Below are 16,840 nucleotides of genomic sequence, written 5' to 3'. Positions count from 1 at the left end.
GCAAATTCAAAACACGTGGGATTGGTGGTAATACAGCTGGCATGGATTGAAAATTGGTTAGCAGACAGGAAACAGACAGTAGGAAAAATGAGTCTTTTTCAGAGTAGAAGGCAGTGATAGTGCTTTAGTAGCTTGGGCAAAAAGGAGAAAATGAGGACTGCAGATGCTGAAGGTCAGAGTTGAGAGTGTGGTCTGGAAAAGCACAGCAGGGCAGGCATCATCCAAGCAGCAGGTGAATTGACAATTCGGGCAAAAGTCCTTATTCAGGAAGGGCTAATGCCCGAATCGTCATTTCTCCTGCTCCTCTGATGCTGTCTGACCTGCTGTGCTTTGCCAGCACCACACTCTCTTCCTAGTTTGGGCCTCAGCTATTCGGAATATAAATCAATGAGTCAAATATAATATTCCCAAATTTGTTGATGACACAAAACTAAATGGGATTGTGAATGGCGAGGGAATGTAAAGAGGCTTCAAGATGACATAGACTAGTTGAGTGAATGAGTAAGTACGTGGCAGATGCAGTATAATGCGGATAAATACAACGTTGTCCACTTTGGTGAGAAAAACAAATTGGCAAAGTAATATTTAAATGGTGATAATTGGTCAAGGTGGAAATTTACAAGGTGCCTCTGTACACTAGTCACTGAAACCAAGCATGCAGGTGCAGCAAGCAATTCAGAAAGCAAATGGTATGCCGACCTTCATGGCGAGAGGGGTTGAGTACAGGAACAAAGAAATCTTATTGCAGCTGCACAGGGGTGTGTGTGTATGCGCACCTAGAGTATTCTGTGCAGTTTTTAACTCCTTATCAAGCAAAAGATATACATTCTATACAGAGTACAGCTAAAGTTCACTGGACTAATTCCTGGGACGGCAGTTTGTCTTATGAGAACAATGCAAATTGAGTGGACACTTTATTCACTGGAGTTCAGAAGAATGAAAGAATCTCATTGAAATGTTTAAAATTCTGTCAGGGCTGGTCAGGGTGATACAGCTATACTACCTCCCCTGACCAGAGGGTGAAGAGAAAAGGTCATTAGGAATATTGGGAAGGACATCCAGCTTGGGGGAGGGGAGAAAATTCTAGAATAGAACCTCAACAGTGTAGGAGCAAGCCATTTGGCCCATTGAGTCCATACTGACCCTCCAAAAAGCATCATTCCCACACTCCCACCCTATTTCTACAATTACCTTGACTAATTCACCTAGCCTACACATCCCTCACACTATGGGCAAATTAGCATGACCAATTGACCTAATCTGCACATCTTTGAACTGTGGGAGGAAACCAGAGCACCCAGAGGAAATCCAAACACAGGGAGAATGTGCAAACTCCCCACAGACTGTTGCTCAAAGCTGGAATTGAACCAGGTCCCTGGTGCTGTGAGGCAGCAGCGCTAACCACTGAGCCACCGTGCCACACTTTACACAAAACACAGTGAACCTCAAAAACTGTGTGGTGAAATCCAAGATGGCGGCAATCTGAAAAGTCTGCAAGCAAGGTGGGATTCTACACCTCCCCCATTAGCCACCCCTAAGAAAGACTGGTAGCACAAAGCAGGAAAAGAACCTCGAACCTCTTAAATTTTGATTTGCAAATTCTGGGATCAAGATGAAGACGAACAAGGGAAAGGAAGGAAAAAGGATTACAGCAGGCAGGGCATTCCCCTATTGTGTCAGGCGCACCCACAGTGCTGCTCCGACTCCCATGGCAGCGCCTTTGAACCCGGTGGAGCAGCAGCATTTACTCTCAGAGTTCATAAAACTCCGAGGAAAAATTGAAACAGTGCTAGAGCTGATCTCTGCCATGCTGAAAAAGCACGAGCAGAGGATCTAGATGTGGGATTGACGTGTGGAAGTGGTCGAGCAAAGGATTGCGGCATCGGAGACTGCGACGGAGAACTTGGAGGGGCAGATCCAAACCTTGGAAGGCCAGGTTCAGGCCCTATTGGATGAGGTTGACAACCTTGAGAACCAAGATCGGAGGAAAAACTTACGGGTCATCGGTCATCCAGAATGCGAGGAGGGCAAGAGTCTGGTTGGATTCTTGGAACAGTGGCTCCCAAAGTTCCTGGGACTGGAGATCGAGTCAGGCCAGGTGAGTGTGGAGCAGGCCCACTGGATTGGCTTCACCGCCCGGTCCTAGTGTGACTCCAGCACTATAAAGAGAAGCAGTTAATAACAGAAACCTCCACAGGACTGGCAAGAGATCCACAGACCCTGGCGAATAAAGGTTCAAGAATAATGTTCTTCCAAGACTCTTCCAGAGCCATAATTAAGAGGAGGAAATCCTTTGATGAAGAAATTAAGAGACCTGAATATTCAATATTCTCTGAGGTACCCAACATTACTGCGTTTTAATCATGGAGGGTCTGTTTATATTTTCGACTCGGCAGAAAAAGCAAAAGAATTTTTGAACTCTAAAATAAATGACTTGGGCAGTGGGGGGAGTAGATAATTACGGACAATGGTATTTTTTTTACTTTTTCTTTGTTCTTTTCCCTTGGTTTTTGGTCCTATAGGCTTGGCACTGCTTTGGTGTAAAACATAGTTTGTTTAATATTTCATCCATTTTGTAATTATCTGTTACTTCACTGCTCTTTTTTCTGGGTGAGGGGTGGTTATTTCTTTTGTGTAAAGATGTATGGAATTGAGGTACGGAGGGGGAGTGGACGGCGTCCATTGTTAATGTCCATGGGTGTAAATAACTTGTTTTCTTTGTCTGTGCATTGCTTGGGTCTGCGGCGCAGCCTTAGCTGGAAGGAACCAGGATGGCTGTAAGGTTTGGAAAGAATGCCCCCTATGGGTGACAGGGGGAAATCTCTAGCAATTTGTGGTTTAGATGTTTATTCGTTCAATTTCAGCGTAGTGGTCAGATTTTTTAGTTTCAGTAGAGTTTGTAGGGATAGTTTTTTTTAGATTCTGTAAAGTCTGTTTTTTCCATTTGCTGCACATTCAATAAGCTTCTTCCTCTCGGGGACCAAGGGCTGTGGTGGGCAGTCATGGCCCATGATCCGTTCAGATGGTGCACCTGGAATATAACAGCAAGCTATTCTCCCGGTTAAAGGAAAAAGGTGCTCTCAAACCTTAGGAAGGAAAGGGTTGACATTACTCTGCTGCAGGAGACACACTTAACTGATGGGGAACATTTGAAGTCACAGCAAGGGGATATGATAGGGTATTCTTCTTCAACTCTGAAAGTAGAGGAATGGCCAGACTGGTACAAAAGAACCTCCCTTTCCAGATAATAGATCAAATCAGGGATGAACACAGGCATTCAGCATTCTCAAGACCTTAGTACACGGAGAACAGTATGGCATCTTGAACATTTATTGTTCCCCAGTGCACACCCTCAAATTTTTCATTGACGCAGGCTTTAAATTCATGGCTCTTGAGGTGCACCGCACAATCATTGGAGGAGACTTTAATCGTCTCATGGGCCCCGGGGTAGACAAGATGCCAAGGGATCTGTTAGGTATACCCTTGCAATCTAGGCAGCTTGTGGACTTGTGTAGGGAGTTGGGGCTAGTGGATGTATGGAGGTGTCTCCACCCTAATGAGAGGAATTTTACCTTCTACTCCAACCCACACAAGTGCCACATAAGAACTAATGTGTTCTTTATTACATTGGTTGTTTAGACTCATTGTTTAGACTACAGGATTGGGAACGTAACTATTTCGGACCATGTGGCAGTGTACTTGGATATCAAGATTAAGGGTAATGAAACTGGTGCATGGCACCGGCGTATGGATCCATTTCTGTTGAAGGTTGGCAAATTTGTGGAGTACACTACAAGAGAGTTCAGGGTCTTCTGGACCATCAATTCGGTATGGCCAGTAATCCATCAGTGCTTTGGGAGACCACCAACGTGTATTTAAGGGGTTTGATCATCTCATATTCAACAACTAGAAAGAGGCAGAGAGGGGAGCAGCAGCTGGTGCTTGAGGCCTGGCTGGAAGCAGCCGAGTCAGCATATTATAACAGGCCATCTGTGGTTAAGTTACAACGAGCCATTGCTCTCTGGGCTGCTCTGGACTCTGCACTTACGGAGGTGGCAAAAGGAGAGGCCTCCTTTGCAAAGCAAAGGTTGTTCGAATGTAGGGATAATCCAGGTAAATTCCTGGCTTACCTGGCTAGAAAGGAAAGTGCTCCGCAGTCCATTGTATCTATTAGGGAGAGAGTTGGTACTATCATCCATGAGCTGAAAAAGATTAATGCCAGATTTTGGGAATTCTATACAGAGTTATACCGGTCAGAGGGTTTTGAGGATGAGTAGCGAGAATGGACTCCTTTTTCGAGAACTTGGACTTCTCTGGTATAATTGCAGAGCAGGCCTCCATTTTAAATACACTCCTGACAATACAAGAAGTACAAGAGGCAGTAAGGCAGCTCCAAAGTGGCAAATCACATGGCCCAAATGGGTTCCCAAGTGAGTTTTACAAGGAGTTTATATACATGTTGGCTGAGCCACTTCTGTGAATGTAGTCACTTGTAGGCTGGAAAAGGTACTGCCTGTTATTATAAAACAAGGCCAGACAGGTTTTATCAAGGGTCGAAGCTTGATATCAGGAGGGTATTGAATATAGTGCAAGTATGTCAGCAGAGATTGATTCCGGGCTCGGTGGTCTCCCTGGATGCAGAAAAGGCGTTTGTTCGGGTGGAGTGGTCATATCTCTGTGCGTTCTGGATTGTTTTGGTCTTGGGGGAGCCTTCGCTCAGCGGGTGGCATTGCTATATAATGATCCTAAGGCAGCGTTATCACAAACAGTGTTAAATCGGATTATAGTACTGGGAGAGGTAGCTGACATGGGTGTCCTGTCGCGCCCCTGCTATTTACCTTGGTAACTGAACCGTTGGTAGAGGCCATCCAGAAGGATCCTGAAATAGTAGGGAGGTAAAAATAGTAGGAAGGCCAAAGGATATCCTTCTGTTTCTGACTAACCCGGAAAAATCCGTACCCCAGCTAAAACAAAAAATTAAATTATTTGGCAGTTTTTTGGGATACAGGATAAATTTTATAAAGTTGGAAGCCATGTCCCTGTGGGATTGGTGGGAGTGCCTGAGCTGGAGGATGGAACGCAGTTTCTCTTTCAGGGTTGCCAAAAGGTTTTCTCTATTTGGGAATTATTATTACCCACCCCCGTCTTCTATCAGATGTACAGAGGTAACTTTTGCTATTGTTTAATAGGATAAAACAGGACCTGCAGTGATGGGATGGATTACTAATAGCATGGTTAGGCCGAATAGCCTTGATTAAAATGAATGTTCTTCCTCAGCTATTATATCCTACGAGGACGCTCCTGTTGTTGCTACCCTGACAGGTGCTGTAGAAGTTCACTGGTTGGCTTGAGTCCACAAGTGTCCCCTCTTAAATTTACTATTTATGGATAAGATGAAATCCATGGCTGAGCATTGTAAGAGCCCAATTATCTTAAACATACTGAAAGCATGGAGAATAATGCGGCAGGGTAAGGGCAATTTGCTTAAGACCTCGCCGTTTACCCCCCTTTGTGGGAGCTCCAGGATTCAGGCTGGGGCCAATGGACTTTGGCTTCAAAGCATGGGAGAGCAAGGAAATCCCCTGTTCAGGAGACGTATTTGAGGGAGAGGTCTTGACGTCTTTTAACCAATTAAGTCAGAAATATGGGCTACTTAGTAGGGACCTCTTCCGATACTTCCAGGTTAGGGATTACATACATAGGAGGACCACGATCTTGGCTCAGCCCTACAAGCCGGACAGAGAGAGCAGAGTGCTCCAGTGTGCGGGTGCTCTCTCAGTCAGTACCATATATCATTTACAGAGAGGGAGTAACTTGGGAGATATGGAGATACTCCATGGAATCTGGAATCAGAAACTAGGAGAAGAAATTTCATCAGAAACATGGGAGGATATATGGGAGAATGTGAAGAAAATCTCAATATGCAATAAAGCACAAGCTATGCAATTCAAGGTTCTTCACAGGGCCCATATGGCACCAGAGATGTTAACAAATTACAAGAAGGATCGTCTCCAGGATAGCCTAAATGTAAAATTAGCACAGGCACCCTTATACATTGCTTCTGGTCATATTTCAAGATTCGTAGATACTCGGGTGCCATAGTGAATGAGTTGGAGAAGATCCTGGGAATTAAGGCAGACCCGGTGTCCCTTCTTTTGGGAATCTGCCCTCTCAGAATGAACATGGGAAGAGGTTATTTAACATTCTTACATACTGTGCAAGAGGAACATTATAATGAATTGGACTTCAGAAAAAAACCCAGGTCTTACAGGGTGGTGCAGATTCGTGATGGAGCACATCCCCTAAGATTATCTTACAAATATGGAGCAATTTTAGAAGACGTGGCAATTACATAGACATGGATTTGCCGGTGATACTGACTAGAGCTTTTGTCTAGGCGTGGGGGCCAGATTTGGTAATTACTGGTATAATAATTGTTGCTCCTGTGGACAGGAACTTTGGTAAAGGCGTGGCGAGTAGAGTAATGTAACTTAATTTAATTTAAATTTAAATTTAATTTCACTTCATTTAATTTGATTTTAGTTTAATTTGAGTAAGTATAAGACAATTGTATCTTGTAGGACAGTAGGGTAGTTTATTATTATATTACAATAATATTAGCAATGTTGTGTTATCCCTATTCTTTTGTATGTTTGTATTTTTATAATTTTTTTGTAAAAGAATAAAAAAAATGTTTTCCAATATAAATATATTGAAAAAAGACTGTGTGGTGGTCATTCCATCCTACGCTGTCATGGACAGTTTTATCGACAACAGGCAGATTGATGAGGATGAGGTGAAGTATGTTTTTCCCCTCACTACCTGCTACAGATCCAATGAGCAGCTCTGTCCTTTAGGATTTGACCAGCTGGTCAGTAGTGGTGATACTGAGATACTGTTGGTAATGGATATTGAAGTCCTCCATTTAAAATACATTCTGGGCCCTTGACACCTTCAATGATTTCTCATGTTTAGATTTAGATTTTATTGTCATGTGGACACAGATAAAGAAGTACAGGGAAAAGTGTCTAATGTCGCCACACACGGGACCATCCTAGGTACCGAAGTATCTAGGTACAGAAATCTCAGATACAAAGTAGTAAAGAAACAAAGTTTAAAATGTTAAGCATTTTAGACTGTCATAGAATAAGCAGAAAAGAAGGAAATAAAGTAATAGTTACCATTAAAGTTCTTAATGTAAACGAGAAAGATAAAAGGAATAAATTTTTAAAAGTTTAACAGTCTTGGAGTGCTTATTGGGGGACCAATCTCTTCCCCTTAGGTCACTCTCTGGGAGACCTTAGCTGTCTGTTCCCGCTGCTGCAGATACCAGGAAACCTCCCGCACTGCTCACTTTTCCCATATTGGGCCACAATACCACTATTGCAGTTGCTCCCGCTGAAGCTGCCACCTTAGATCTCCTCTTGCTGCCTTGGAAGAAGTCCAGGAACAACCCATTCGCAGCCTCCGATTGCAGGACCTGCTCACAGTCTCTGATCACCTGACTATACCTCACTCTCACTGGTAGCTGCCTCAAATGCTGGATTGACAGACCACCACGTGCCTCCACACACTGGGCCAGGAGGACCCCTGGGAGTCTGGGAGTCTGGGAGAAGAAAGAAGACAAGAAACAGAGAGAAAAAAAAATGACAGAAACATAAGGAATGGACGCGCTCTAGCTGAGCGCCTTACTCTGAAACACCTCGAGTCTACCATGTAGTATTCAACTTTAAAGAATGCTGATCCATCAGCTTTTTCTTGGGCGTGGGTGTTCATATCGAGTGACTTCATGGGATAGAACATAAAACATTACAGCACAGTAGGGGCCCTTCGGCCCTCAATGTTACGCTGATCTGACTGACCAATCTAAAGCCTATTTATCCTACACTATTCCATTTTCATTGATATGTCTATCCAATGACCATTTAAGTGCTCTTAAGTTTGGCAAGTCTACAACTGTTGCAGGCAGTGCATTCCACACCCCTACTGCTCTCTGAGTAAAGAAACTACCTCTGACATCTGTGCTCTATTGATGTAGGTTTGCTCACTGAGCTGGAAGGTTCGTTTTCAGATGTTTCATCACCATACTAGGTAACATCTTCAGTGATTGTTGTTGAAACTTTATTGCTGGAACAGCACAGCAGGTCAGGCAGCATCCAGGGAACAGGAGATTCGACGTTTCGGGCACAGGCCCTTCTTCAGGAATGAGCAGAGAGTGTTCAGCAGGAGAAGATAAAAGGTAGGGAGGAGGGACTTGGAGGAGGGGCGTTGGAAATGTGATAGGTGGAAAGAGGTCAAGGTGAGGGTGATAGGTCGGAGTAGGATGGAGGCGGAGAGGTCAAGAAGAAGACTGCAGGTCAGGAAGGCGGTGCCGGGCTGGAGGGATTCGGCTGAGACAAGGTGGGGGGAGGGGGGGATGAAGAAACTGGTGAAGTCCAAGTTCATCCCCTGTGGTTGGAGGGTTCCCAGTCGGAAGATAAGACGCTCCTCCTCCGACCGTCGCGTTGTTGTGGTTTGGCGGTAGATGAGCCCAATGACCTGCATATCCTCGGTGGAGTGGGAGGGGGAGTTGAAATGCTGTGCTACAGGGTGGTTGGGTTGGTTCGTCCGGGTGTTACAGGGTGGTTGGGTTGGTGAGCCTCCGAATGAAACACTGGTGGTGTAGCCCACTTTATATTTATATATTTGAGTTTCCTCGGGCTGGTGATGTCATTTCCTGTGGTGACGTCATTTCCTAGGATGATGTCATTGCCTGTTCTTTTTCTCAGGGGTGGTAAATGGGATCAAAGTCAATGTGTTTGTTGATATAGAGCCACGCTTCTAGGAATTCTTGTGTATGTCTCTGTTTGGCTTGTCCTAAGATGGATGTGTTGTCCCAATCGAAGTGGTGTCCTTCCTCATCCACAACAGACTCCGTAAATACAACCAGAAAATTTTGCACCAAAAAGCTTTAGTCACTAATGCAACAGACCATGAATGGACAAACAGCCATAGATATTAAACAGCGACATACACAGAAAATGAAAAAAACTAGACCTGCAAAAAAGTAACTAGACAAACTTACACAAAATAACAACACTGACAACACAGAAGCATGGATAAAAATGAAACTTATCTGAGTGACCCTTAACAGGCACTGAAAAAAAGTCTTAGTAAGAGGATTAAATTATAACTTCCAGGATGCAGACAAGAAAGATTTCTTAGCAGCATTAGAAACAATACTGAAAGACAACAAACTCACAAAAGAAACCCAGCAAACCATCAGACAGGCAGTCGCACCAACACACTCAATAAACAAGAAAGAAAAGCACTAAAAAGACTAAAAAACGATAAAAACATTGTTATCCTACCTGCAGACAAAGGACGCTTGACAGTCACCTTAAATCAAAGAGACTACTTTGAGAAAGCAAATGCACAACCTGCAGATACAAACACTTACCAACAAGTGGCAATAGACCCAACCCCACAACTAGAGAACTGAATCAAAGCCCTACTCAAAAAAACTCTAGAAATCTGGAGAAATAAGTAAGACCAACTTTCAAAGAAATGAAACCAGACGGATCCAACACACCATGCTTCTACGGATTGCCCAAAATTCATAAACCAGGGGCCCCCCCTCAGACCCATAGTCTCATTACCTGCAAGACAAACTTACAGATTGGCCAAGGAGCTACACAAAAGACTAAAATACTTATCAGAAGACTCACGCCACTCCATCCAAGAATTCCTGAAGACCAAAGACACCAAGACAGAAGAGGATGGAGTAATTATCTCCTTTGATGTAACAGCCCTGTTCACATCCAATGTCAACCTGGCCAAGGAACCACTGACTACATTATTAGAAGAACCAAACACACATGCACCGAACACCGCCAACATCATCACCAAGGACAGTATCGTCAAGCTAGTGGACCTATGCCTTACCACCCACTTCACCTTTGACAACAAAATCTACAGACAAACCAACAGAACACCCATGGGATCTCCAATATCAGGGTTCTTAGCAGAGGCAGGAATGCAGAGACTCTAAGAAACAGCTTTGCCAAACATCCAACCCAAACTTTGGGTCCGCTGTGTGGATGACACCTTTGTCATCACTAAACGAAATAAATTAGAGGAAACCTTCAAGACCATCAACAATACCCTTACTGGCATAAAATTCACTAAAGAAGAGGAAAACAACAACAAACTGCCATTCCTGGATGTCACAGTAAAATGAACAGCAAATGGGGAGCTTCAAACCAGCGTCTACAGGAAAACAATACATATGGACCAAATATTGAACTACTGGTGCAATCATCCCAACATCCACAAAATGAAGCTGCATCAGAACATTATTTCAATAAGCCATCACACACTGCAGCACAGAGGAACTACACACAGAGTAAAAAAACACCTAAACAGTGTACTCAAAAAGAATGGTTATCCAATGGACAAAGTTCGTCGATTTCTCAGCAACAAACCACAACAAAACACATCCAGAAACCCTAGCCACTCTACCCTACATCAAAGGCATCTTGGAAATGACTGCCAGACTACTCAGACCACTTGGCATCATGGTAGCCCACAAACCCACCAACACACTAAAATAGCAGCTAATGAACTTGAAAGGCCCTATACAGACAAGTAAAACTAATGTCATTTACAAAATACCGTGCAAGGACTGTAACAAACATGACAGCGGACAAATTGCAGAAAACTAGCCACCAGGTTACATAAACATCAACTAGCCACAAAATGACATGACCCTCTCTTATTAATATCCTTACATATGGATGAGGAAGGATACCACTTCGACTGGGACAACACATCTATCCTAGGACAAGCCAAACAAAGACATGTACGAGAATTCCCAGAAGCATGGTATTCCAACTGGAACTCTATCAACAAACACATCAATTTGGATCCAATTTACCATCCCTGAGAAAAAGAACAGGAAATGACATCACCATAGGAAATGATGTCACCACAGGAAATGAGATCACCAACGCAAGGAAACTCAAACATATAAATAGAAAGTGGGCTACACCACCTAGTATAGTGATGAAACGCCTGAAATCAAACCTTCTAGCTCAGTGAGCAAACCTACATCCAGAACCTCAGCCTGAGCTACAAATCTTCTGAAAATTCACTATCTGTCCTATATCTATCAACCCTCAATTTAAAGCTATACCCCCTCGTACTAGCCATCACCATCTGATGAAAATGGCTCTCACTGTCCACCCTATCTAACCCTCTGGTATCTTATATGTCTCAATTAAATCACATCTCAACCTTCTTCTCTCCAACGAAAACAGCCTCACGTCCCTCAGCCTTTTCTCATAAGACCATCTCTCCATACCAGGCAACAACGTAGTAAGTCTCCTCTGAACCCTTTCCAAAGTTTCCACATCCTAATGCGGTGACCAGAACTGTACACAATACTCCAGGTGCGGCCACGCCAGAGTTTTGAACAGCTGCAGGATGACTTCATGGCTCCGAAACGCAGTCCCTCTATCAATAAAAGTTAACACATTGTATACCTTCTTAACAACCCTACCAACCTGGAGGCAACTTTCAGGGATCTATGTACACGGACACAGATCTCTGTGCTCATCTACACTACCAAGAATCTCATCAATGCCCCAGTAATCTGCATTCTTGTTGCTCCTTCCAAAGTGAATCATCTCACACTTTTCCTCATTAAACTCCATTTGCCACCTCTCAGTCCAGCTCTGTAGCTTATCACTGTCCCTCTGTAACTGCAACATCCTTCAGCATTAACCACAACTCCATCGACCTTAGTGTCATCTGCAAATTTACTAACCAATCCTTCTACGCCCTCATCCATATCGTTTATAAAAATGACAAACAGCAGTGGCCTCAAAACAGAACCTTGCAGTACACCACTAGTAACTGAACTCCAAGATGAACATTTCCCAACAACCACCACCCTGTCTTCTTTGAGCTAGCCAATTTCTGATCAAAACCTCTACATCACCCTCAATCCCATGCCTCCGTAGTTTATGCAATAGCCTACCTTGGGGAACCTTATCAAGCACCTTACTGAAATCCATATACACATCAATCACTTTACCCTCATCTATCTGTTTGGTCAACTTCTCAAAGAACTCAGCAAGGTTTGTAAGGCATGACCTACCCTTCACAAAATAGTATTGACTATCCCTAATCAACTTATTCCTTTCTAGATGATTATAAATCCTATCTCTTATAACCTTTTCCAACATCTTACCCAAAACCAAAGTCAGGGTAATTACCATGGATGTCTCTACTGCCCTTCTTGAACAAGTGGACAACATTTGCTATCCTCCAGTCTTCTGGCACTATTCCTGTAGACAATGACAATATAAAGATCAAAGCTAAAGGCTCGGCAATCTCCTCCCGGGCTTCTCAGAGAATCCTAGGATAAATCCCAACTAACCCAGGGGACTTACCTATTGTCACACTTACCAGAATTGTTAACACCTCCCTCTTGTGAACCTCAATCCTGTCTAGTCTAGTAGCCTGTATCTCAGTATTCTCCTCAATAACATTATCTTTTCCCAGGGTGAATACTAAAGAGAAATATTCATCTGGTGCTTCTCCTATCTCCTCAGACTCTACGCACAACTTCTCATTACTATCCTTGATTGGCCCTAATCTTTCTCTGCTCTTTCTTTTATTCCTGATATACCTACACAAAGCTTTAGGATTTTCCATGATCCTATCTGTCAATGACTTCTCATGTCCTCTCCTGGCTCTTCTTAGCACTCTCTTTGGGTCTTTCCTGGCTAACCTGTAACTCTCACGCACCCTAACTGAGCCTTGTGGAATCAATTTGATAATATCTGGGACTGCTTGCTCCCAACTGTATAGCACTGTGCCACAATATCTGATTCTCTCCTGCTTAAACCGATAAATATCAAGTGCCATATATGAGCGATGGAATGAGCATCTCTTACAAGATAGAGTCATCATTACCATCACTATGTTCCCGCAATTTACATCCTGAGGTCATCATTAACTAAAAGCTTAACTGGATTGTGATTATGAACCAAAGAGTGAGTATTCTGTGTAAATAATTCACCTCCTGATTCCCAAAGACTTTTCCACCATCTGTAAGGCACATATCAGGAATGTGATTGAATAGGCCTTGTCCTCTTGTACTGTCCCACCCCTGGACTAGGAGACCAGGATTCCAGTCCACCTGCTCTTGAGGTGAGTGTAATAATACCAGTGAACAAGTTGATTGGAAAAATAGGTTAAATTTAAAAAATGAGTAAACTTTGCTAGCCTGAGTGACTGCGACTCCAATGACACACTAAAATACTCAATATTAACCAGGACAACAAAATAATTCCACAGAGGCTGTTATCCCGTCACCAAGTCACCCTTTATTTGCACCTGGAGAGTCCTTGGCACTGATCCAGCTCTCTGCCTGACACTCCCGTTCTCATCTGTCAGCCAGGGCTCCCCGTATGGGGATGTAAATCTACTCCAAATCAGGGAACTCATATTCTATGAGGTACACCTGGCTGACCTCATTACAATCGCCTCATCTCTTCCACTCCCATCTCACCAAGTCCAAGCACAGCTGTTTTGTTTGCAGTTGCTCCTGGGGTCAAGTTCCTCCACCTCTGCCTCTGACATGGGCAGCGTGTAAAGCACACTAGCTCACCTCTTGCACCCGGAGCGTCTCAGAAGAAATTCATTCTCCTCTTCAGGCAGCAAAGGCATCAACATCCTCCATGTCCATTTCAGATTCTGTGGTATCTTCAACACTTGATGGATAGGGAGAACCCATGGGCACTGGAACAGTTGGAAAGCTTGTAAGGAGCCGGGCATCTTTTGCTCCTGCACTGTTTGCAAATTTGCAGCTTTTATATGGTCCATGTGCTTGTTCACGGCCATCACATCTACCTGAACTTTACACATCACTGGACCTGAACTTGCGTTAACCATGCCTCTTATCCATGCAGAGCTATTCTTGAGATTCCTACACCAACTTTCATCCCCTGAAATAAACACTCACTTAGCAGAGTCTTGTGTCCAGCTTTGGCACTCCTGATGCCAATTAACCACAACCAACACTTACCAACCTGTGCCCCCCCCCCCCCCACCAACATCCGGGAAGATCGATTTAACCTGGTGCAAAGTTGCCTCCCCATTAACAACTTTTCTGGAGCTATCCCTATCGTTTTATGAGGAGTGGTCAAATAATCAAATAGGAACCGGGACAGTTTCATATCTAGTGAAGCTGTAGGCTGTTTTCTTAAGCTTACCTTCAAATTTTGGACTGCCTTTTCTGTTAGACCTTTGGACAATGGATGGTATAAAGCTGTCCTCATATGACAAATACCATTGAACTTTAGGAAATATTCAAATTCCCTGCTGGTAAACGATGCCCCATTATCTGTGATCAACACTTCCAAGAGTTTTTTTCCAGCAAAAGATGGGCACAGATTTTCTATCATTGTGTTTGACAAATGAACTCTGTGCATGTCCAACCATGTTAAGTGGGCATCTACAGTGCCTAAGAACATTGAGCCCATGAAAGGAGCTGCATAGTTGACGTGTAACCGAGTCCAGGGTTTACCCGGCCTGTTCCACGAATGTAGGGCAGTTGCTGGCGATAATGTTTGTCCTTGTTGGCACTCTGGGCACTGCCCCAGCAATGCAGCTATGGGTCTGCATCCAATCCTGGTCACCAGATGTAACTTTTCTCGCTAACATATTCACTTTGGAAACTCCTGGATGACTCTGGTGGAGTTCAGCTGATATCTGGTGGTGACATTTGCTGGGGTCAATCACTCTTGCTCCCCATAATAATATGCTGTTCTCTACTGTGATCTGGTCTCTCCAGGTTCAAAAAGGTTACAATTCTGGTTGTGATGGCCCTCTGGTTTCCCACATCACCACTGGCAGAGGTTTGTAGTTTATCACTTTACAAATTTACATCTGTAAAAGGTATTTGTGGAATTTCTTGACTCCATCTCTGACTGCCAAACCTTTTTTCTCTGTCTGGGCGTATTTACACTCTGCATGAACCAAAGTCCTGGATGCATACACTATTGGGGGTTCCCCTCTATTGGGCCACCTACGAGTTATTTCTACCCCAATGCCCAATGGGAAGGCATCACACATCAGCACCAGATCTCACTAGGGATTACAGTGTGCCAACACCTTTGAGAATGCTAGCTGTTTCTTCATTTCGCTGAAAGCTCTGGTTTGGCTACATGATCATTTCCAAGGCTGAGCATTTTTTTACAAGTTGATGCAAAGGTGCAAGGATGGAGACCAGGTTATATATGAACTTTCCGTAATATTTCACCAGCCCTAAAATCATAGAATCCCGACAGTGTGGAAACATGCCATTAGGCCCAATAAGTCCACACCAACCCTCTGAAGAGTAACCCACCCAGACTCATTCCCATACCCTATTACTCTACGTTTACCCATAACTAATGCATCTAACCTACATATCCCTGAACACTGTAGGCAACTTAGCATGGCCAATTCACATAACTTGCACATCTTTGGTTTGAGGGAGGAAACCCACGCAGACATGGGGAGAATGTGCAAACTCCACACTCGCAGTCGCCCAAGATGGGAATTGAACCTGGGTCCCTGATGCTGTGAGGTATCAGTGCTAACCACTGGGCCACCATGCCACCCTTGGAAAGACCTAAGCTCCAATTCAGGTGTGGGAGCCTGGGCAACTTTGATCACCTTCACTTTATCTTCTAACTGGTGTAACCCAGTCGTGTCAACTCTGTAGCACATGAAGGTCACTTGGGGTGCCTGGTATACATATTATTCCATTCTAAAGCATTTGCCTGCCTGGGAGGAACATCTAAGGAAGATATCCAAGTTCTCTCAAAGCTCCTTACTGGTCTTTCCTGTTATTAGCACGTTGTTTAGACCATCAACAATGATCTAGGGTAGACTTTGCAAATTGTTTTCCATCGTCCGCTGAAAAATTGCACAGACTGTTGATATCCCCAATGGCAGTCTCGTATATTCACACAAACCATTATAGGTATTAATTGTAGCAGACGTCTAGGAATCCTCATCTAACCTAAGTACACATGGCTCATGTCAAGCTTCGTGAAGGACAGCATCGCCTGCCAGCTTTGCATGAAGATCTTCTGTGCCAAGGACCGGGTATTTATCCGGCTGTGAAAAGTGGTTTACCAAGTGTTTAACATCCCCACTAAAATAAAGCACCCCATTGAGCTTCACAATCAGTGCTGCCCATTCTGCAAATGGCATTGGGTTTGATGATTCCCTTGCTTTCCAGCCTTCTAATTTCTGCCCCTAAAAATGCCTGTAAGGCAAATGGTCCTGCGTGGGCCTTGCAGAATTGTGGAATTGCTTTCTGGTCAACATGCTCCTTAGATAGTCCTGAGACCATCCTGAAAAATTTCTGGGTATTTAATTAGGACTCAGGCAGCTATTTTCTAATCAAAACATTGAGACAAGCTAGGTGAATCTTTCTCAACCAATTCTGCCCCACCAAGCTTGGAACAGAGGCTTTTACTACAATCAGTGTTGACTGAACTAACTGCTTCGCATAAGAGGCTGTCACTGAAGTCGCACCCTTAATCTGAAAAGGTTCCCTAGTATAGGTTCTCAGTGTAGCCCAGGTCTTTGCACAAATTTAATTGTTGGAGTCCAGAGCGAACTTTGTTAAAGACTGAAACAGCTGCACCAGTGTCGACCTACATTATAAACAGGTGACCATTTAACCAAATGTTTATTTTGATTGGTTCTAACTAGGATGTTGCTGAGCCATTTAACTGTTTCAAACCAGATGTGGGTGAACTTTCCAAGGTGTATACTGTCCAGGATACCAGCCTGA

At 43.8% G+C, this 16,840-nt stretch overlaps 1 protein-coding gene across 2 annotated transcripts in view; it reads right to left on the bottom strand.

Annotated features, from left to right (window-relative positions):
* The window catches only part of LOC122550057 (patched domain-containing protein 3-like), a 49,207-nt gene that overhangs the window by 25,311 nt on the left and 7,056 nt on the right, over positions 1 to 16,840 (bottom strand). Inside the window, exon 2 of one of the 2 annotated variants that reach the window (XM_043690521.2) lies at positions 1,998 to 2,159. The exons of the other annotated variant lie outside the window; for it this stretch is intronic. The gene's annotated coding sequence lies outside the window, so the exon portion shown is untranslated. The remainder of the gene's footprint in view (positions 1 to 1,997; positions 2,160 to 16,840) is intronic. 2 annotated transcript variants of the gene reach the window in all.

The sequence above is a fragment of the Chiloscyllium plagiosum genome, unplaced genomic scaffold, assembly GCF_037043375.1.
Source record: "Chiloscyllium plagiosum isolate Xiang-an unplaced genomic scaffold, Cpla_swu_hap1 HiC_scaffold_5, whole genome shotgun sequence".
Classification (NCBI taxonomy): Eukaryota; Metazoa; Chordata; class Chondrichthyes; order Orectolobiformes; family Hemiscylliidae; genus Chiloscyllium; species Chiloscyllium plagiosum.
The sequence above is the reverse complement of the archived record's forward strand: the minus strand, read 5'-3'. Positions and strand labels throughout refer to the sequence as shown.